General features: G+C 35.0%; 1 protein-coding gene across 4 annotated transcripts in view; it reads right to left on the bottom strand.

Annotated features, from left to right (window-relative positions):
- Uvrag (UV-resistance associated gene) overlaps window positions 1–24489 on the bottom strand; it is a 247078-nt gene that overhangs the window by 195975 nt on the left and 26614 nt on the right. For 2 of the 4 annotated variants that reach the window (XM_090413517.1, XM_090413520.1), the window contains exon 1: window positions 11173–11448. The exons of 1 other annotated variant lie outside the window; for it this stretch is intronic. The gene's annotated coding sequence lies outside the window, so the exon portion shown is untranslated. Of the gene's footprint in view, window positions 1–733; window positions 868–11172; window positions 11449–24489 lie in introns of those variants that run through there. One more of the 4 variants, XM_090413518.1, reaches the window with a different exon arrangement.

Raw genomic sequence — 24489 nt, 5'->3', positions numbered from 1 at the left:
AATTTCAACCCTGAAAGTTATGTAATAGTGTGACTAACAAGAGTATGACGATTAGATTTTTGGCTTGGAGAGTGGGAAAGGATTGAAATGGGTTGTGTGATTGAGCGTATTTTTCAGGAAATCAGTTTAAGAGAGATTACAAGTATTGTGTGAAAAGTGGTCCTCCCATAATAAGTATTTGAATTCCAATGAGTCCCATATAATATTTGTATCACTCCATAACTCATTATGGGAGGTTCATCCATTCACTCAGCAAGTAACCTATTATACATCTTGAATTCATTCACTATCAACATACTATCTGCTCTGGCTTTGTGTAATGCTCAGTAACCACTCAAAAATAACTCTGTGCTTCATTCACATCACAAGAGCCTAATGACTTTCAGGGATGACTTCATGTTCTCTCATCAACTATTACACTGTGTAATATCACCAGTTGATCTGATAAGCTCCTCTTGCCAACTTATCTCAAAAAAATTGCAAACTCTCATCACTACAAACATTATAGTCAAGACAATTTTGCTTATCTTTAGATCTAGTCACTGCCTTATACAATGGTACTATCTCTATCTAACCTGTTAGCATCCATCACATTATGAGAACAATGTGCCAACTCAAACTTTCGAGTCACCTGACACTTCAACATCCATCCCAAGATCCCATGCCAATTTTCTTGAACCTAAATTCAACACAGTATACAATGCACTCCATTTCCTTTAGATAAAATACAAACCTCAAGTTGAAATGTCACCCACACTTATAAGACTGCTCAAATCTTCTCAAAATGATATCACATCAAGATGCTCTGCAATTACTCTCCCTAATTCAATATTGCCTGCAAACCCACTTTAATATCTTCCTTCAAACCTGGAATCATGAAAGATAATTTAATTTTTAGATATTCTTCTGATAAGAGCATTAGTTTGATATGAGTATTTAAATTTTTTATTATTATTTTGTATTTTCAAACTTGTATTCCATATCAACAGCAGGAAAAGAAGGGTAAAAAAATAAATAAATAAAAAAGTAGTAGTAACAAAATCCTCTATCTCATTTGGCTCCTATTGATTGCCTACTTTCTTTATAATGTATTATTCAGAGGCTTTTTTTTCCTTTAACAAAAAACAAATCACACTGGCCTATTTTATAATTCCCTCAGATTGTTTTTATTTGCCTATACATGCAGTAATGAAAAATCAAAGCCTTTTCATTTTCAGGAATGCAAAGGGAAATAATAACCAGAAGAGAGAGAGAGAAGAATGTCACAAGTGATTAAAAAAAAAAAGAAAAAAAAGAATTACCCTTCCATTTTTATTTATAATTTTGTATAAATTATATTTTAGAGAAGTAGGATTGTGAATAAACTTCTCGAATAAGTTGCCAGTTATGATATTTAAAATACCACAACTTATGACCTGATAGGGGTAAATAAAATACATAAAAAATCCAAAATAAGTTGATAGGTATTTTATACTTAACTTATTTCCATCTATCACATCAAGATTTATATTTTAATGCACATTTCCTGATGCCTATTATTTGATTTCATAATGGTAATTATTATTACTATATGGGCACCTCCATGGAGTCTGAGAACTCATTGCAGTAGACTTTCTTTTTATCATCATTTACTGATATCTTAAGTTATTTTTCAAACATAACACTAAAAACTTGAAAGGAACCAACTATTCTTATAATCATTAAATTTCTGCTATCCCTTTCATATCTGATGAAATGCTCATTTTGAAGAGAACCATTCCAGCTGTCAATTCACAGCTTTGTTTTCAACAGATTCAGATATCACAGACTTACACTTCAAGGACAAATAATAGCTATTAACAAAACTACTAAACTGGAGAAAAATTGCAAAAAAAAAAAAAAAAAAAACTATATATGTAGGGATGTTGGTTAGAGTGTATGTGTTTACAATTTTAAGTATAGCTTGCCTTTGCAATAAATAAAGCACTGGGCCCATTCTTCAAACCGAAGAACTCTGAACATGGACAACACTGTAAGTTGTCACCCAGATAATGGGAAATTAACACACAATCATTATTAACATATGACCTCCATGGGGTCAAGAGACTAGCTGTGGGAGGTACACACTATTGCACACAAAGCTCATCCAACTGGGCTTTAAAATGATTCAATGTATCTACTTTCTTTGTAATGTAAAGTGAACTTTTTTTCCCTGACTTCAAAAATTAAAATTTTTTAAAGAGGATATACATTTTTAAAAAATTAAATTAAAACAAGGTAAGGTATTGAGTCCTTAACTCAAACAACACTGAGTAGTTTTGTTTAGATATATTAGATACAAATACTGAAAACTAACTAGTTTATCAATATATTTCCAATATTGATTCGATGCCATTGTATAGTCTAAATTTACATTGTCCTCTATACATCGTACGGGACAAAGTTAATGAAGGTTCTCTGCATCCCAGACAGAATTCAAACCCAGATCTTTTGAATCAGAGGGTATCAGTGACACCAACCGAGCTACAGAGGCTCTTGATAAATTTAGAGAAACATGGCAACTAACCAACCACATCTCAAGTAAGAGGGGAATGCAGTTGGCTGGTTGGCAAATTATGCCAAAGTAACTAGGACAATCAACGAAATTTCCGGAAAACTGAGGAAAAAGCAAATAGTGTCTCTAAGAGACGAAAATGGAAAAATAGTTCTAGAAGAGAATAGAGCACAGATTTGGATAAAGTATGTAACAGAACTTTTCAATGATACTAGACTGAAGCCTATAAATATAAAAGATAACATTCAAGGACCAGCAATCATGAAATGCGAAATAGAGAATGCTATATGAACAAGTAAAACAGGAAAAGCCAGTGGACCAGATGGTGTGCAAACAGAATTTTTAAAATTAATAGAACCAGATAACATCAAACTTCTTGAAAAACTATTTAATGAAATATATGAAAGTGATGAATTTCCATCAGATTGGCTCAAATCTACATTTATCACTATCCCAAAGAAACCCAAAGCGAATTCCTGTGGTGACTTCCGACTTATTAGTCTAATGAGCCAAACATTAAAAATATTTTTGAAAGTAATTCAGAATCGCATTTATAGAAAAAGTGAAGAAACTAAGTGAAACACAATTCGGCTTTCGGAATGGTTTTGGTACTAGAGAGGCCCTTTTCTGTACCCAAATATTGATACAAAAATGCATAGAAAAACAGAAATCTGTCTTTATGTGTTTCATAGATTTTGAAAAAGCATTCGACAAAGTCAGACACACTAACTTAATAGAAGTCCTTCAACAAACAAGGCTAGATGAACAAGACATAAGACTAATAACAAATCTGTATTGGAATCAGTCAGCTACCGTTCAATTAGACAACATTACCACCAGTGATATTAACATCAAAAGAGGAGTGAGACAAGGATGTGTACTCTCACCACTCCTGTTCAAGATATACGCAGAGGTGATCTTTAAAAAAGCATTGGAAGAATGTCCAGAGGGAATCACAATAAATGGAAAGATTGTTAACAACCTACGATATGCAGATGACACCGTGCTAATTGCAGATAACATTATGGATCTCCAAAAACTCATTGACAGAATATACATAGAAAGCCAAAGAATGGGAATAAATATAAACATCAACAAGACAAAATACATGATCATCAGCAAACATCCAGCTTCATCAATGAAACTGACACTCAATGGGAAAAATATTGATCAAGTGTCAAGATATAAATATCTTGGTTGTTGACTTAATGAACTGTGGGATCCAGAAATAGATATAAAGACAAGGATTGAAGTTGCACGGCAGTCCTTCATGAAAATGAGAACACTATTCTGCAATAAAGACCTAAACATGGAAGTCAGATGCCGAATGCTGAAATGTTACGTGTGGTCTATTCTGCTCTATGGAGTTGAAACATGGACATTGAAGGCGACAACCATCAAGAAAATCGAAGCCTTTGAGATGTGGCTATACAGAAGAATGCTAAGGATATCATGGACAGAAAAAATTACCAATGAAGAGGTCTTAAAATCCATTGGCAAAGCTAAACATCTTGTACAAATAATCAAGAAACGAAAAACATCATATCTTGGCCACATCATGAGAAACAGCAAATACCAACTTCTACAAACTATTTTGGTAGGAAGAATTGATGGCAAAGGAACTAGAGGAAGAAAAAGAATATCATGGTTTGACAACATCAAGACGTGGACAGGAAAGAGCAGTGCTCAACTGCTCAGATTAGCACAAGACCGCAGTTTGTTTGCCAAGATGGTCGCTGACCTTCGATAGAAGATAGCACAATAAGAAGAACTAGGACAATGTGGCAACCTTTTAAAATATATATCAAATCCACACATGAATCTGCAAAACTGTAATACATTAGTGCCATCTGTCAGCAAGTGAAAATATAAAGATTGGAAAGAATGAAAGAGTGGGGATAAGAAGTTGGTTTGACAAGTCTGAAGTCAGACTGCATACGAATATTGACTAGCTGCTCTTGTTTGGGCAGACTCAGAAGAAATTGAAGAAATGACAGCAGCCAGTTCAACAGAAGAGTGCCCATCAAAATATCTAAAAATAAGACAGAAACAGAACAACCTATGAGAAAGAAAATGGAGTAAGTCTGGGAAAGAGGAATCAGCTCTACAAGTAAATAATATACAGGAAAATCATTATGGATAGTATCATGCATTTTTAGAGAGGTTTTTAATACACCATCCCAAATGTGATAACTGTATCCTAAAGTTAAAGATAATGGCAGATCTGTGGTTTGTATAGTGTCAGAAATTATGCAGGTGAGAACTGTCTTGAAGACAACACCAAACTTGTCGGAGACTGAGAAATCTGCAATGTGATTTGCTTGGGAAAGAAAAGGCTAGCAACACAGATCAGTCAAGGAAGTAAAATTTCATCTTCCTTGGAGATCTGCATATAATCAAAAAATAAGGAGGAAGTAATGCGAGACTTTCTGCAATAAGATAGAATTATGTTTTGGTAGCATGAAAATTCACCAGGTTGTCCTTGTCTCACTCTATGTTCACCCCACACACACCATCCATCCATCCATCTTATTGATAGTCTGCCCCTGCCTCTTTTTTCAGGAACTTTACCTTCTATTATTGTTCTGAGAAGTCCCCCTTCCATCCTTTCTATGTGTCCAAAATATTTTAACTTTCTTCTGTCAATATCCTTAAGGAGCCTTAAAGTTCTACTGATCTTTTCTAACACCCATTCATTTGTATGGCTTTCAGTATATGATATCCTCAACAGTCTTCTGTAACACCACACCTCAAAAGCATATATCCATTTCTTATCTGACTTCTTTAGGTTCCAAGTCTCACATCCATAAGTTCACTGTTGGAAAAATAATTGCATCCAAAATCCTCAACTTTGTTCCCATGGAGATAGATCCATCCTTCCAGATTTTAGACAGGTCACTGTTGTTTTAGCCATTCCTAACATTTTTCTGACGTCTTCTGAACAGCAATTCTTCACATTAATAATGGATCCCAGGTATTCAAACTTGTTGACTTCCTCAATTCTTTCTCCATTAAGGTACACTTGTTTCTCAAGAGATTCTCTGTTTGTATTTTCTTTGAGAACCATAATCTTTGTCTTGCAAGGATTCAGTTGAAGTCCTCTGTTATTACTGATCTTGTTAACTTTCTCAAGAATTAGTCCTAGTTCTTCAATGTCATTACAAAGGAGTACTGTATCATCAGCATACCTCAGATTGTCTCACTGGAGAAATGTAATTGATAATGGAAGTTTCAAAGCCTGAAATGAGTGAACACTAAAAAGGTTACCCAATAAAGAAGACAAATGCAGTGTACTGTCATCAGCAAAACTATGGATGGTATTTCAGGTTAGTGAGAAAACATCAGGAGAAAGGAAGAGCATAAATTAAAGTACAGAGCAATGAGACACTTTGGCACTGGTGCAGAACTGGAAGAAAATAATTGATTTGTTGAAAGTTTTTTTTCACTTGGTTATACTATAAATTAAAGATGCCAAGAAATTTATTCTTGGTTTCATCCGTTATCCAACTGTAAGCAAACAAAGTTTGCACGTGAATTTTTTTATTTATGTTCTGTCGTGTCTTCTATTTCTATACTACTTATGAATTAGCAGTCACATAAGGTGGGAATACCCTATAGTTCTAGGGAATCATGGGTGCTGTGAACACAAGGCAAACAACGTAGTGCTCGGGCAGACCAAGTATTGCAGATGTTCAGTCATAGGTTGTATGCGATTGCGATACGCAGTGTGTATTCTCAAATCGTCTACTCAACTCAGCCCCCCCCCCTCCATAAGATTAAATCCTGAGTGCACCACTGTATACAAGTAGCCCAGTTGTGAAGTTACTTCACTTTACCCTTTGATAAAGGATAAAACCAAGAATATAATTTTTTGGCACATCTTTAATTTAAAGAATTTACTATACATGATACAAATCGAAGCATCTGAGCTGTGGCTATATAGAAGAATGCTAAAGATATCATGGAAAGAAAAATTTACCAATGATGATGTCTTAAAATCCATTGGCAAAGCCGAAGATCTCATACAAACAATCAAGAAACAAAAAAATATATCTTGGCCACATCATGAGAAATGGCAAATACCAACTTTAACACTATTTTGGTAGGAAGAATTGATGGCAAAAGAACTAGAGGAAGAAAAAGAATATCTTGGTTTGACAACATTACGACGTGGACAGGAAAGAGCAGCATACCTGCTCAGATTAACGCAAGAATGCAGTTTGTTCACCAAGATGGTCGCTGACTTTCGATAGAAGATAGCACCGTAAGAAGAAGAAGATACATGATAAAAATGAGCAGACAGAGAGGGAATGGTTACCCAATTGCAAAAGACAGAAGCGGAGCATAAGATCATAAGTTTGCTAAGCAGGTCCCTGTACCAGACCTGATCAAACAATAATGCACTAGAAATGTCAAAAGTCATGACTTCCTTCAAACCTTTCATGAAATATATCTAAAGGTGGGTAATGATGGCTAAATCTGCTGTAGATGTAGCATGAAAAAATCCATAATGATGATGTGATCACTAACTCATGGACTCTAGGTAGCAGAAAAAGTTGGCTGTGGATAATCCTTTCTATAATTTTTGGAGAGAAATGAATTGAGGGCAATGGACAACAGTTTGATGGCTGACATAGGCTTACTTCTCGTGTTGATGTTTAATGGAGAAAACACATTCACATATCTAAAGATAATAATTACTAACTAAATTTATTTAGCTAATAAATTACTACTGCAATATTTCACCATGGTTCCAAAGCAATTCAACTAAACATGTAGATACAGGCACAGTAGCAGGAAGGCAAACAAAGAATATGAAAAGCAGTATCCTACAGTTTAACTGTGCCCTCTATCAGTACAGTGATGGAAACTTGAAGGTCTCAAAGATAATGGTCTTCAATATTTTAAGTAAAGTGAGGCATCCAAATGTGTTCAGATTTGGGGAATAAGGCAATGCTGTGACAAATTCTACAAATAATCTCAGCAATTTATATCTGCTACTGTGTAAAAAGGAGGTTTTGTTCCACTGGATCTGGTGATTTGTACCCATGGCATATCATGCTACTTTAGAATAGGTATAGTGCAGGTAATAGACAGCTTCTCTGTGGATATTGACAGTTCTTCCTATTTTTCCAAAATACAAAAGTCTGCAAAAAAAAAAGGGATGCTATATATATATATATATATATATATATATATATGTATATATATCTCCCAGGATAGTCTAGATGATGGAGATGTTCTTGATACAAAATCTTAGCAAATTGATCTAGAACTATTTGCTCAGACCACACTAGTCTCTTGCAAAAACCAGTCATATTCATGACACTTCAGTCACTCGCTTTCCTGTTCACAGAATAAAAAATAAAAAAACACTTTGAGCCTCACCCCTCTTTCTCCCCCCCACCCAAGATCCAGAACCCAAAAAATCCATTGTCTGGAGCACCTTAGACAAAATTTTGCAGGTTTCTGAAGGAGGTCTGTATGTCATACCTTTAAAAACCTGCAAAATTTTGTCTAAGGTGTCTCAGACACAGGGAATAGCAATGTGTGTGTTCTGGATCTTTTTTTTGAAAGGGGGGGGGGTCTCAAAGTGTTTTTTTTTTTTTTTGTGAACAGGAAAGCCAGTGACTGAAGTGTCATGAATATGACTGGCTTTTGTAAGAGACTAGTGTGGTCTGAGCAAATAGTTCTAGATCAATATGCTAAGATTTTAATAGCACCATTGCTAGGTATATACCATCCAGCATTGGTAAGTTTTCTGTAGACAGAAGAGCTACAAGCAATCTGTAGATTTTTCTTTGCCACATAAAACAGCTTGAGTTCATGGTCAAACTGAATAAGGCTGATATTTCAGGGAAAAGAGTTGGAATTAGTTCAAAGGTTTCTTTTAAGGATGTATTAGTGAACAGGGAGGCATGACAAAATGGACCTTAATTTTAGTATTTTTAAGGATCCAGTCTGACAAGCAAGATTTGAAGTGCATAAAGTTAATAACAGGAGAGGAAGTGTGGCTTTTAATGAGAGAAGAAAAAGCTTTTGGGTGAGGTGTTTGGCCACTTTATAAGTAGGGGAACTGATTCTGTCCACCATGGGTCTCAAAGTATGTTCTGTTTTTATGCATTTTTGGTAATCCTGAGATTATAAAGTTTAAGTTTTTGGATTGTATTTATTTGTGCCTATGAAGATGCCTTAGTGACCAAGGCAAAATATTGGCTTAGCAATCTAATTAACTAAACAAATTAAGTTAATTATCTATAGATGAGTTTTCTACTAAACATTGACATCCAAGTCTCCATACTAGGCTTACCTCTGTTGTAGGGTAGATGCTAAAGCAAGCACGAAGGATTTGTAAAGATGTGTGCTACATCTGCAGCACAACTGACAGGAGGGGGGGGGATTTGGAATACCATCAGAAGCAGAAAAACTGTTAATATCCAAGCTAGCTGAGGTTTTTTTTCTGATGCATGAACATCAAAGAAGGCATGAGTGAACTGTTCTTGGTATGTCTGTAAATTGTAAATAAAGATCTGAAATTTCAAGGAAAAATGCTATCTTCATATAAGGCTAGTTAACTAAGTACTACTTAGAAATATTCCTCTCAATAATATGATGGGAGTCCAATGTGACAGGGAGAAAAACATGATAATCAAGGGAAAGAAAACTTTTCCTCCCACTTCTTTGGGTAAAATTAAGACAAAAATGTGTCATGCTTAAGAAAATAATGGCCATTACTTCAGCTGAAACAGCATACTTAACTTTCAGTAGACTAAACAATTAGATTATTTACATTCCCAATAAGCAAAGATTTTCAGAGGATGGTCTAACAAATTTCAAAATTCATTAGCAGTTTGTTGAGAAACAATTACTTATTTGTGAAAGCTAATAAATTATTAACAAACCTCTAACAAATCAGAATCATTACAAGAGAGAGATCTCTGCTCAATCAACAAATTATCACTGAACCTTTATTGGTAGTTGTAACTTTTATGTTAGCTTGTCCAATAGACTTCTGCTTCACAATAAAATAAATAAACATAAATAATCATTACTGATCATCTATTTCTAGGGTGTGCTTGTTAGTTAGACTTCAATGAATTTTACTTAATATATTAATTTACTATAAACATTTTCTCTATTAACATGAAGGATATTATTAGTCCATCATTGCTATAGCAAGATAGAACTGAAACTAAAAATTTTCCCAATTTACCAGAGCGCCTATGAGAATAAAACATTTGGTGAAAATACTTTGGTTTGCACTGAAACTTAAGAGACTGAGTCTGTCAGGAGCTTATATATTTGCCTTTTATTTGTATACCACATCAGAAAGTTATATCTTTCATAAGAAAGCTCTTGGCACCTGAATATTTTAGGCTCTACGTATGCTGCCAAGAGCTTTCAATATGGAAAGTTATTAATAAGAAGAATATGTTTAATCCACCATGTTATGATGGAATTCAGTTTAATTCTATCTGTTATAACAATGAATTAGTAATAGCCTTAGTTAATAACTTGCCAGACTGAAGTTTTTTTTGGGTTCTACATTCTAATACTTTATGTACACATCTACTGGGGGTTCATTTAGGAAATATATGGCTTTCTAGCTTTTGAACATACATTAATTCTGATGCGGAATTGCTATGTTATCAAGTGGTGGGTTTCGGCATGATCTCCGAGTCTGTCTATTAATTAATTCAAACCAGGCAACTGTTTTCATTCTCATAAGTTCTCCAGTAAATTTTGAAACTAGTTTCAAAATCTTTGGTATTGCCAATGATCATCTGGCTATAACAATGATGAATTAATATCTTTCATATAATCAAATTCCTGGATGTACCATAAGGGGGATGACTGATATCTTTTATATTAATAGCTTTCCAGATAAGCCTTCTAACTCTATATTCCAATCCTTCATTTTCACTATTTTTACTTTGCTTATACAAGGAAATGCTGTATTTTATATAGGTTTAGAAATCTCCAGTATGTATGCACGGAGTTGATCACATGAACTTTGGGCAATTTTCATCAAATGAAATAATTTATTAGTAACATAAAAGTTATCAAGGATGATGAAATCTAATAATAACTACTTCCGCATATAATATCCGTGTTTGCGGAAATCTATCAGGCAGTGGGATAGCCCAAGAAGGAAGGTGTTTGGAGCACGCTACCCAAACTTGGGTAGCGTGAAACTCGCTCTCTCTCTTCTTTTGCAATGTAGAGTAAAGTCGAATTTTGAACATATGCAGATAGCAGGCAAACATACATTTAACGAGTATAACGGATATGCAGAGTGTTCACTAGCCTCCGGCGATGATCCTGGGACTTCGTAGAGGTGTCAAAATAATGGAAGTAATAATAATTCTTTCAAACATGCTTAATAAAAGGTTAGTATTAAAAACAAAACAAAAAAAAAATGCAATATAACAGCGGGAAAAGTATGCGTTTTATTTAGTCATATATATATATATATATATATATATATATATATATATATATATTCTAATACTCTAGTAACTACTTTTTTTTTTCCTTTTTTATGTATGCTGTTCGGCAGATACAAGACATTTTACTCAGATGAGTTTACTATACATTAAACGGTTGTAGAACTTGGGAGTGGGAAAAACAATACCTACGTAATTCTACATGTGTAATCCGTTAATACAATTATCATCCCACAAGATAATGCATCACCTGGATACACCGTTGAGTTTTTTTAACAACCTCAAATTTTTGTAATTTAAAACCATTAAATCCACTGACACAAGCAAAGAGTGGAAAACTGTTTACAATAAACTCGTGACCACATATCCATTGAATCAAACACGCCAGTTCATAGATATCGGTCTGCACATTTTATCAAAAACATGGAATTTTAAATATTTTTTCCTCATACATATCACCTCTGGAAATTACAAAATTACATAGCATAAAACACAGACGTAAATCAGCTACAGAACACGCCGCGCGAGAAAGCAATTATTTAATAATACCCATACGGTTCTTCAGATATTATCATTTACAATTAACCGGAAAAACGTCACATGCAACATTTCCTCAATAGAGGGCACTAACAAATGAAGTACGCTACGGTAGTTGGAAGACAAATAATGGGGAAAAAAATGCTTATTGCATACTTATCATTGGGGATCTTGGAAGGTGAGAAAGAACCGCTGTGAATACTACACATTCTAAAGGATTATGAAAAGTTATTCCCAATGAGCAGTGTAATATATACAGTTTTTAATGTATAACAAAATGGATAAAGCGCTGATAAACATTTCTTTTACACTTAAAAGATGAAAGTGTTGCAAGTCTAGCTGACCCTGCACGTAGTGCAAGACTAAGACAACTCATGGTAAAAGTAAAATAAGCTCTGATCACTAATCTTAATATTTACCCTTAATGCAAAGCACATCTCGTGGAGGAGATGTATGATGCTTTGTATTAAAGGCGTAAAATACTTATAAGCTCTGTATTACTAAAATCTTGGTATTTCTAGCCTGCCTCCCACTGATGAGACCCCAATAAAGGTAAAATAAACCTGTCAGGGTAGTGGCCCCTTGCCTTTAATACAAAGCATCATACATCTCCTCCAGGAGATGTGCTTTTGCATTAAGGGTAAATATTAAGAATAGTGATCAGAGCTTATTCTACTTTTACCATGAGTTGCATATATATATATATATATATAGTTTTTTACCTTGGTTATACTATACGTTAAAGATACCAAGCAATTTTATATAACCTTGGTTTTAATCCTTTTACCCAAGTAAACAAACAATAATGTAAGTCAAGTTTGTGTCTGAAATATTTTCAGGTCTGAGGCTACTCTTGGTAAAAGTGGAGTAAGCTCTGATCATTTTCCTTAGTATCTCCCATAATGCAAAGCACATCTCCTTGCGGACATGTATGATGCTATGCATTAATGGAAGGGCACTACCCAACTACCCAGACTGATTTCGACCTTTATTGAGATCTCATCAGTGTGAGCCAGACCCTGAGTTTCCAAGGTTGAAGTATTGCAGAACTTATAAATTTTACCTATACAAATTGCCACAAGGTGCTTTGACTTATTAAATAACAATCTCAGGATGAAAGAAAGATGTAGAAAGTTTTTTTACCTATATATATTATATATTTATTACTTTTATATATATATATATATATATATATATATATGTTAAGAATACCAAGAAATTTTATACTTGGTTTTAATCCTTTTCCCAAGTAAGCAAAACAAAGTTTTGCGCGTGAAATATATTCACGTCTAAGCTACTTGTACATAGACGTTAACGACTTCATATCACTTGCCTTAGTATGTATCCCATAATGCAAACACACCCTCTTTCAGGCTTGTATAATTCAATGCATAATGGGAAGAGCTACTACCAAGAGTTTTGGTTTCGACCTTTATTGAGATCTCCTCAGTGGATGAGAGAATGATGTAGAAAGCTTTTTACCTTGGGTGTAAATTATGGATTTTACTCCTAAGGTAAAAACTTTCAACATCTTTCTCTCATCCAGAGATTTTTATTAAGAAGGTCAAGTACCTTTTTTCTACTTGTATATGAAATATATATGACTTCTGAATTACTTCAACCTTGGTATCTCTCTGTGTCTGGCTCCCACTGAAGAGACGTCAATAAAGGTCGAAAGCGGTCTGGGTAGTCGCCCTTCCAATTATGCATTGTATTATACATGCCTGAAAGAGGGGTGCTTTGCATTATGGCATACACACTAAGCCATGTGATACGAAGTCATTAGCCTCTATATACAAGTAGCTTAGACGTGAATATATGTAACATGCCAAACTTTGTTTTGCTTACTTGGGAAAAGGATTAAAACTAAGTATAAAATTTCTTGGTATCTTTAACGTATTTTATATATATATATATATATATATATATATATATATATATATATATATATATATATATATATATATATAAAGTTTATTCATTTATATTCATTTTCATTTATTCATTTATTACATAATCCAGACACACTCTTGATGGTTCCAGATATAGGCCTTCTTTTTTCAAGGCACTCCTGACCTCCAATAAGCAACGTGTGAGAGGAAATTCATCTTCTAAATAAAAAAGTCATGAACATTCATGTCCACACAGGACTCAAACCACAGAATCTTGACTGGAAAGCGAATAAGATAACCATAAAGCCAATCTAGCCAGTATGTGTGTTTTTATCTATAGAAATGGAAGTTACTTCCCAGTGCAAGAATGGCAGAAGAAAGAATATTGTGAATTCGACTCTGTTCACCAAAGAGAATTTTCTTAGTTTTCTTTCAGTCGGTTCCAATGTATTCGATTCTGGGGCAGGAATAGGAATTTTTTCACTAAAACTACAGTTTTCAACCCAATATATAAAGAAAATCCACCAAAGGACTCACACTATATCAAACAAAAGTATATAGTCTTATGGTTGGAGATGACAGCAGTCAGGACCGTCAACAGAGTGTAGCATAGAGGCAGCCTGCCTCACGGCGCGGCTTTATAAGGCTACTCGTTCAACCATATTGTGGTAACAATTCCTGTTAGCGTAGCAAGTGCGGAAAAAGATTTTTCAAAGTTTTTGACCGCTTTATTAAACTGATTAAAACTTATTTGCGAACAGCAATAACCCGAGAAAGATTGGTTGGTTGGTTTAGAAGAGCTTATAAACAGTTTTAGTGTGATATCCCCGTAGAGCAAACATTTAATTGATATTATTATTATGTAATCGTTTTGCTTTAATGTGTCTCTTGTAATAAAAACAAAATAGCAATTGGGGATTTTCTTATATTTTTGTGTTATAATCCATCTGGGGCGATATTTAATTGTTTGTCAGTGCGCGATCTAATCTGGCGACGGCCTTGACAGCAGTTGTCTGCCATGCCCACCTCCTCATATGCTTATGAAAAGAGTGGTTGCCCAATATTCAATAATTAGGAGTAAACTGCCATTCAGCTTTGGAAATAAAAGGTGTGTGTGTGTGAATTTCACAGCCTATTGCGAAATTACTCCCAATTTATTTCAGGTCTAAAAAAGTTCCATGATTGATCCCTAGAGCAGGATTTTCTGATTGCGTAACAATAACTTTCAAACAAAAAAATCTATATAATTTATAAAAATCGAAAAAACAATCTTAGCTCGCTTATAGTACGGATGTACTGTAGCTTTATAACCTTTCGTGGGTGCAAGTCACATTAAAAACGTCAAAATGGATATGGTGAAATTGTAGATTGCAATAAAGTTGCTGTAACCCTGTTGTGCTGTGGAAGTAGCGCATTCATAGCGCTAGGTTACCGGAATCTAGTCCTCAACTAGAGGGATTTTTTCAACTCTACTTGCACTGCCATTCGGGATCCTCGTAAACGCATGAAAATTGACCACAATATTCATATCTATGTCATTATTGTTATAAGGATTCCAAAGACTCATCGAGGGAGGGCACTATTCTCCAACACTCTGTCTCCCTCAACTACACCAACGCCATCTTCTGCTCACCACCACTAGTATATTTTGACTGTAAATTCCTTGTGTCCTAAAGGTGGATTTGTCTGTATGCGATGAAAAAACCCGAATATCTATGTGATAACGAGATGGCAAAATTTATCACCCTCTTCGCTAGATGGAGCTTATAATTAGTGATAATCTTGAGCAAGTGATCTCTGACTGGCTACCAGTTGAGTTGAACTGCCCACTCAGTCTCAAAAGGTTAGGTAAAGCTAAAACGGCCTTACCTAATCCCAATAGAAAACCAATGGTGTTAGGGGATTAATTTTATTTATTTATTTTTCAATAACACCATTCCTAGTAAATACAGTACGAAATTTAGGGTGGACACAAAAAGATAGTCGTGCAGTTAATATTGATTTCAGTGAAATCAATTATTTCCAAACTCATGCAAAGAAATATTAATAAGAAGCACTGCACTGCATGGCGAAATTTAATTAAATTCGCCATTTTGATTATCTACTAAAATTTGTCGAAGGGTTTCAATTTTTGTTTCAGTAAGACTATTTGTAGAAAAAAATTAGGCAAAACAAAATTATATTTCTCAAGTATCATTACTGCCTTTTCATACTCTAAAGGCGACCACTTTCTGAAACTATTTTGGAAAGAAATCAATATGCAATTGGTTCCACCAATATCTATGTGGGTAAGGATTGGCACTTTCCATTTCTGATTTTATTATTTCAATTAGTGAGCTTTTCCTGGTTATTAGTAAGATGGAGAGAAAGAATTCCATGAAAAGAATACGGATTATTGTGAAGTATTTTGCTCATTATGTATGAATTTCTATTAATAAAAAAATATCCGCTAACTCCTTTTATTCCCATATAGGGGTGAGGTCGTTTTAGCCCTACATAACTTTTGGAGAGTGCAGGGAGAAGTTCATTCACCACTAGTAGCCAATAGGAGATAACTGACCAAAGTCTATCACTAATTATACATGGCATCCAGTGAAGAAAGGCGGTTAAGAAGTGCTGCTATCTTTCGATGCCTAACACTATGATTACGGTCTAACGGATGTGGGTTCCGTGGTTGATTTTATTAAGTGTACTGAACGAAAAGACCGAAGTTTCTGGGAGGAAAACTCTGCTTTTAGGTTCCAGAGATTGACTAACTTGAGAACTGATAGAAAAAACACGTTTCTCTAATACGTGACTAGGATAAAAATTATGACACTTATTGTTTAGCTGGTCTAGCTCCATGGACAGCACATGCCACTTCCACTGAGCTACATGAAGAGGAGGATAATAATAATCAGCTAAGATCTTTTATTCCCTTATAGGGAGTAAGCAAGGCCTTCAAACCCTATCTACTTTTGGAGACTGAGTGGGCAGTTCAAACTACACCGGTAGCCAACAAGAGATAGCTGGCCAATGTCTGTTACTAATTATAGGCAGCCACCGATGAAGAGACTGGTAAACAAGTGAATGATATAATCACGTAATCACAAGAAAGATATTTATTTAACCAAATATTTCGGTCTGGAAATAGCAGACCATCGTCGGTGGTATTACAAGAACAGTTTAAAAAATATACAAGCTAGAATACTAACAATAGATCGTTGAAATTAGAACATGCCGCGTGATGTTATATCACTAAGTATGAAACGAAATATTTTGAAGTAGAAACATGATTGAATTTGCTATTATAATAATCAGCTAAGATCTTTTATTTTAAATTAAAAAAAAAAAAAAAAAAAAAAAAAAAAAAAAAAACTCGGGAACCGGTCGACGAAAGGCTTAGAAAAAAAGCTCCTCCAGTTGGTGACTGGACTCGAACCATAACTCTATCTTTCTGTGGACTGGCTTCCACTGAGCTACATAGGCCTTGCGACAATAATTTTTTTGTTCAAATATTTACATATGTACAATAATCATCTATTCAGTATATTATTACACAAGGTTCATCACTTTGTGCTACATATAATGAGATTTAAATAGTAATGATGATAACAGTTTTATATATATATAACAATCATAATAATAATTTACAATTATATTGTTCAGAGTTAAATAGTTGTATAATATTACATGTTGTGGTTTACTATTTTTTTTTTTCAAGTTTCAAAAGGCGTGATTATACAGTAATATTTATATGCAATCTAAATATTATATTTCCTTATTCTCACAAACATACGGTGTAAACTCATGATTTACTTTTAAAAGAATTTTTTTTACTTTGCATACATTTGTTACAGTTATTATATACATTACATACATTTGTTACAATTATTTTATATACATTACAACATTTGTTTGCATATGATACATTACTTACATTTGTTTGCATATGATACATTACTTACATTTGTTTACTTGTGATATTTACATTACGTACGTTGGTTTACATATAATACATACATTACATACATTAGTTTTCATGTGATAGGTATATTATATGCATTTGGTTACATATGATACATCTTGAATGAGAACTAATTTCTTTGCTTTCATCCTCGAAGCTTATATGTAAGCTTATCTGAGGATGACACCAGTTGGTTATTATGTATTAGTTTTTTTTTTTTTGCTGTGTTGGGAAGCTACGAAATCTATGATTGAGAAATTCGCGCGCGCGCACTCACACACACACACACACACACACACAATAATAATAATAATAATAAGAAGAAGACCGTAGTGCCCACGTTATTTAAGACAGTGACATATCTTCTTAGGATTAAGTACCAAGAGATGGCAGCACTTATTTGCCAGCCTCTTCATCGGTGGCTGCTATAATTAGTGATAGACATGGGCCAGCTATCTCTGATTGGCTACCGGTGGAGATTGAACTGCCCACTCAGTCTCCAAAAGATAGATAGGGTATAAAGTACTCGCCTACTCCCTATTAGGGAATAAAAGGCGTTAGTTGATTTTATAATAATAATAATAATCATAATAATAATAATAATAATAATAATTGGAGATTGAGTGGTGTTCAATCTTCACTGGTAGCTAATCAGAGATATATTTTCCAAGGCTATCACTAATTTAAGTGGCCGGCAGTGAAGAGACGGCTCCAACAAGTTCTGCCATCTGATGGCCTATAACCCTCAGATAATACTTTTAATATCTGAAATATTGTGGGTTCTATGGTTCGATTTTCTTGAGTTTCCAGGACGAAAAACCCGAGTTTCTGTTAGATAAAACCTCGCTTGTCCGTCACAGAGATCAACTAACTTGGAAACAAGTAATAAGAAGGCTTAGAAAACGTTCCTCAAGTCGGCGACTAGAATCGAACTGACGACGTACCTTCTACCAGCGGTTTAATGATGAGTAGTGGAAACACACCTTCCAGCATTACATTTGTCCTCCCTATTTGATGGTGCATTACATTTGTTTGATTTGTTTGATGGTGCATTTTTTCATCACTAGCAACCGTTCAACCAGGTCTGAAGTCCCAACATATTGACCAAGGCAACAACAAACTCTACATTTTTGTTTGTGATACTCCTTGTATATGTATATAGATATAATAAACTATCTGCATGTTCTTTTATATACCCTGCTGCAGTCTGTAGGACACGTTGGACATTTGCAAATCTCTATTCTCTCTAATGCCTTATAGATATAGACATCTTTGCACATGATTGATGGGTCTGAACCGGACGAATACAAACTCCAAATCCTTCTCACTAGTAACCATTTTTATTATTTTTATAACTATTATTTTTTCAAGCCTCCTGATACCAATCGTATTCACGTGTAGGCTGTCCCTCTCGCATCCATTCCTTCTACACAGCCTACATATTGAATCGTTTCCCATCATGGTTCCTCTTCTTAATTCGTTTTTACGAGGTAATATCGTATTACCTCGAATAATATCGAGTAATATACTTACTATTTTCACATTCTCGCTTCACTTTCGCCGCTTTAACAACCCTTTCATGTCCTCTCTCAAAACATAACTTGTTAGTACATACTACAATTATGATCTCGATCTCTTTTTGCATTATATGTGCTATTTTTTTAATTTTTTTTAATTTTAGTGCCTGGAAATCCTGAATTTATAACCAGTTCATCAACAGCATGTTTTATGATAGAGTCGCCATACCAAATAACATTGTTCTTTTTACAAATAACATTACTTACTTCGATGTTTCTTTTTTGCTCCATAAGTTTCTTTGCCTCCCTATGTTCATCGAAATGCCGCCTCGAATTTCTGCACTTCCACGCCGTCATCTATCTGATAATCTTCGTTAATTTCGCTATATTGAAGGTCAATTCATTTTCAGTAAGATGTTGGAAGTCTTTTTCCACTTGGTTAGACTATAATAAACTTAGTTTAATCCTTTTTCCAAGGATGAGGAAACAAAGTTTGAGCTTGAAGTATCATCAGGACTAAGACAACTCGTGGTAAAGGTGGACCAAGCTCTCATGACTCCTTGTCTGAGTATCTCCCATAATGCAAAGCACGTCTCCTTGCGGAGATGCATAATACTATGCATTAAGGGAAGGGCCACTATTCAGACCGATTTAGACCTTTATTGAGGTCTCGTCAGTGGGAACCAGACCCAGAAGTGATGATACTAAGGGAAAAGCAATGGAGAAGTTGTATTTACCTATACGAGTTGCCAAAAGGCCTTATTATTAAATTATTATTACCACCTTATTATTAAATTACTCTGGATTTAGAGAGAGATGGTAGAATTTTTTTCCACATGGTTAGACTATAATAAATTTAGTTTAATCCTTTAGCCAAGTGTAAGCAAACAAAGTTTGCGCATGAAGTATCTTCAGGAGTGTGGCAACTCGTGGTAAAGGTGGAACAAGTTCTAATCACTCCTTCTCTCAGTATCTCCCATAATGCGAAGCACATCTCCTTGCGGACATGTATAAGCGCCTCCGTAGCGCAATTGGAAGAACGACGGTACATTGCGCCCTTCGATTGGAATAGGCCTAAGTTCGATTCTCGTCGCGACGGGAGGAATCTTTATCTGGTCGATTTCAATCGAAGGTGAGTTAGCCGATCTCATATGGAGGTAGCAGGGTTTTTTCTCCCGGAAACTCGGGTTTTTCATCCCGCATACATACAAATCGGACCATCAGAACACACGCAATTTACAGACAAAAATTACTAGTTGTGGTGGTGTTGGAAGTGGGCGGTAGATGGCGTTGATGGAGATGATTCGTAGTAGAGGTTGGGTGTAGAGAGGATTGTAGGTGTCCTCCCGCGATGAGTCTTCGGACTCCTTGGAGGTGTCGGGAATAATAATAATAATAATAATAATAATAATAATAATGCTCTAATCTTTCTCTAAATGCAGAGTAATTTAATAATAAGGTGGTACGCCTTTTGAAAACTCGTATAGGTAAATATGACTTCCCTATTGCATCTGCCTTAGTATCACCACTTCTGAGTCTGGTTCCCACTGTCGAGACCTCAATAAAAGTCGAAAGCGGTCTGGGTACTGGCCCTTCCCTTAATGCATAGCATTATACATATCCGCAAGGAAATATGCTTTGCATTATGGGAGATACTGAAACAAGGAGTGATGAGAGTTTGGTCTAACTTTACCACGAGTTGCCTCAGCCCTGAAATTACTTCAGGCGCAAACTTCGTTTGCTTACATTTGGATAAAGGATTAAACTAAATTTATCATTTTCAGTAACCTCCTTTGCTAGGCAGGCCTTCTTGTTCGCGACCTCGCTGACTTTCTTAGCGTTACCTTTCTTGTGAGTTTTGCCACCATTGTGAACTATATTTATCATAACAATATCTTAACAAAAAACATGTTATGAAATACTAAAAACACGAAAATCCACACTAATATACTAAAAAACATTAATTTTCTATGGAAAAATCAATACCACAGATAAAAAATACCACTTTACACAAACTCCAAATTCACTGACCACAATGTAGCCTCGAACCCGACCATATAGATCGCATTCACTAAGTTAAAATTTCGAAGGCTCGCAGAAATTGGCAAGATGTTATTCCAATCCATGATTATGCCACTCAGTTTTCAATCGGAAATCCTATTGAACCCTGTATGGTGAGGCTTGTGATGAAGAATGTCAGGATGGATATGCAAATGCTCAGGTTGGAGGCCTTCACATGAGGAAATCCAATATTTTCTTAATGTTAGAAGGAAGAAGCGATGTTGAGTTTTTTGATAATGAAAATTAAAGGAAGGCTCGCCGGAGTGTACAGGAGTAATTCGGATTCCCCAAGGCATGGAGAAATCTGGAAAATCTTTTATAATGGCAGCTGTTTATATTACTCTTTGGTCACGGGGGTTTTCACTGGTAGGCATCTGTACATTTTCCTCTTGAAGTTATGGGTCAGGAGGTCCTTTATAATTCTTATTCCTGCAAAGTTTCATTTGGAGAAAAGGAAGTACTGGTCCAATGTGTGACTTGTTATGTTTCTGTTTAAAAACAGTAGCTAACTTCTGGATCTCGTCAGTGTGTGATAAAATTCTGTATTTTCTCAACGTTTTAATGCGCCTGTGTAAATATGAGATGGTTTTGGGGGTGATGGTGTAGTGCTGACCATTTGGAGTTTTTTGGACAGCGTAAGTCCTCGGGTGAATGAGTGTATAATGTAATCGGGAAGTATTGCATAACTCTGATTGATTTAAATTGTCTTGGTGAGAATCAATATCCTGAAAGATGTGATTTTTTTTCAAGGGCAATCAAGCAATTGCCTTCCTTACTGAATGACTTGAAGAGAGCTGATTAAGTTTTCTACTTAGTATTGTTCCCGAAGAAACGTACGAACAACTTCTGGATATGATGGAGAAAGACTTCAGGGAGTGTTATACTTTGAAGGCGCTCTGGAGCACGCTTGCACTCATCTAGTTGTTTACGACTCTTCCTCTAAATTAAGAATTTGAATGTATGAGATTCAATTTTCGTAGCACCTCTTGGAAACAGTTGTGGAGTTCTGTCCAGTTCAACATATTATATATTTGGATATTGCCAAGGTGCCTACGCATTTTTGTCCTTTATCTGCTTTGGCACATTGAATTGGTGAGTCAGCTCCAGACTTGTCTGCCAGACCAAGAAGTCTGTAGATTTTGCAGAGCTTAATTTGAACAGAAGTTTGCGCATATAATCTCTGTACTTCATCGACTACTTGCTTCGTCACTATAATGATGGTGACGTCATCAGTTTTATGTTAATAGTTTTATTTTCATGTATGTTCAGTTCTGCTGGTTTGTTTGGAGATATCATTTTTGAAGAAAAGTTGATTGGCTAGTTGACCAGTGTGATGATATCCTTGTTTGATCCCTCAAGAATAAGGGAAAGTGCTGGCGAGGGTTGTTTATTTTTAAAGAGAAAAGTACTTAACTGTAAAGTAGTTTGACTGTTTCAATTTCTGAATGTAGATGGTTGCAGTTTCTCGAAGGGATGAATTGGTTATTTTGCGGGGCAGAACTCTATATAGACATGCCTACTGTTCTGTTTGGTCGCAGAAGAGACAATTTTCTGGCAAATCTGGATTAAATTTGTGTAATTTTAAATAGCATATCAGAAGGTCATTGTGCTACATTTGCTGCATTCAGTTTAGTAGCTCAACTCCTGTAGGTAGATCCCACTTGATAGATGCTGGCTTGAAAGGTTTCTGATTTGCTGTGTCCGTTTGATTAGAGTTGCATATACTTTGTGAATGTAGAACTAGTTGAATGTCGCCATAGTTGTAGCAGTTTGCAATATATTATTGTTATTATTATTATGTGAAACCTCCAGGGGTCCAAAGGTTTATCGAGGAAGGGCACCCGCTCTGTACTTCTCTGTCTCTGATTTAATTCACCAACCACAACAAACCGCAACTATCATCAACATCATCATCTACGCCAATGCCATTCCCTCCCTCCATCACCAATAGTATTTTCACAGACAATCACAAACATTACATATTGTCGGCTGGTTGTCTGAATGTTAAAGTATCCGCCAGTGACGACTCGTACATAAGCACTGCGACACTGCAGCATCCCCAAGGAAAAAATTAAAAAATTAAATTTTGTCTGTGTTTATAAATAATAACAACGCTTACAACATTATATAAATGCAATACAACATGTTAAAGGTTACGGCTTATGTTTTGGCATTGATTGAATAGTTAATAATTGGATTTGTTCGATTAACGGTTTAGATTACGAAACAAATGCACTGCGATCTAACGCCGATATTCGTTTGCGCTTGTCATTGCACGTTACGTCATTAGATACATTGCGCTTGAGCAGTGTATTATAAGCTTGCACGCGTTATTTCTGTGAGATATGAAACGTTTATTATTGGTGCGTGTTCGTGGTGAACTATATTTTGTAAATCTTATTTTATTTTGTTAAAATAACATATAATTATTTATTTGTTATATAAGCTCTCAGCCAAAAGGCTGCGGGTTCGAATCGTTCCGTGGGCATGGATATTTGTGATTCTCTGTAAAAGTATTAGCGGTGATGGTGGGCGGTAGATGGCGTAGGCGTAGATGATGCAGGTAGTTGTAGTTCGTTGTAGTTGGTGAATTGAGTCAAAATCATATTGTAAAGTCATATTTTACAATATGATTTCGGCAAGCCTTTTTTTTTTCTGGGAAAGAAGCCTTGGTTCAAATCTCACCTGTTAGTTTATTATGTCTTTTCGAGGAAAGCTAAATTAGTGTATCTTAAGTATCTTAAATGAAAACCAGCAATTTTGCTTCCAGAAACTTGATATATTTGCTACCATGATATAATACGAACAAATGGGCTTATAAAAACGGTATTGAACAGACCCAGACATTTGACACACTGCTGAAGATCGGAAAATGATTTATAAAATCATTTTACAGCGTAATTAAAGAATTTCACTGCAAAATTAATTGCAGAGTAGAAATTCTTTTCTACAATGAATATGCAAATTTTTTTCTTAAAAAATAGTACGCTTTCAAATGACAAGTAACACAAAGAATTCTTAATGAAAATCTTATTGTCTGTTAGACGGGAGCAATAGCATTTTGCATGTGCAAGTCACTCTGAATGTAATGATACTGTAGACAGACCAAAGCTCATTAATTTCAAAAATGAGCAGGCTGAGAAATATGAAAGACTCACTGAATACATAAAAAATTGATCCCCTTAACTATATAAAAATCATAGGTAATATGATTATTTATGAAATCTTCGTCTACTGCATATTCGAGTTACTATCATAATCAATCACATGTACAACGTTTACATTTTTCTGTGTATTTGCTACAGTGGAAAATCACTTTGTGAAGTAACTATATATAATTCATCTTCGTATTTTGAAAATATTTTTATAAAGAATGATTTAATGAAAACAAGAAGCTGAAAACCCTTATTACCGAATTATAGTCGATAAGTGAAATTCATTTAGTACTGTAAGAGGGCGCAATGTCAAGCTTCTTAGAGAAGTTAAACAAATGTTGGGTTACTGGGGATCAATATGCTTAAGTTCTGGTACAGTTGTGGGTTTGTTATGGTCGGTC

Source organism: Typopeltis vanoorti, chromosome 24, assembly GCF_054136105.1.
Source record: "Typopeltis vanoorti isolate ZY-2024b chromosome 24, IOZ_Tvanoo_1.0, whole genome shotgun sequence".
NCBI classification, from domain to species: domain Eukaryota; kingdom Metazoa; phylum Arthropoda; class Arachnida; order Uropygi; family Thelyphonidae; genus Typopeltis; species Typopeltis vanoorti.
The sequence above is the reverse complement of the archived record's forward strand: the minus strand, read 5'-3'. Positions and strand labels throughout refer to the sequence as shown.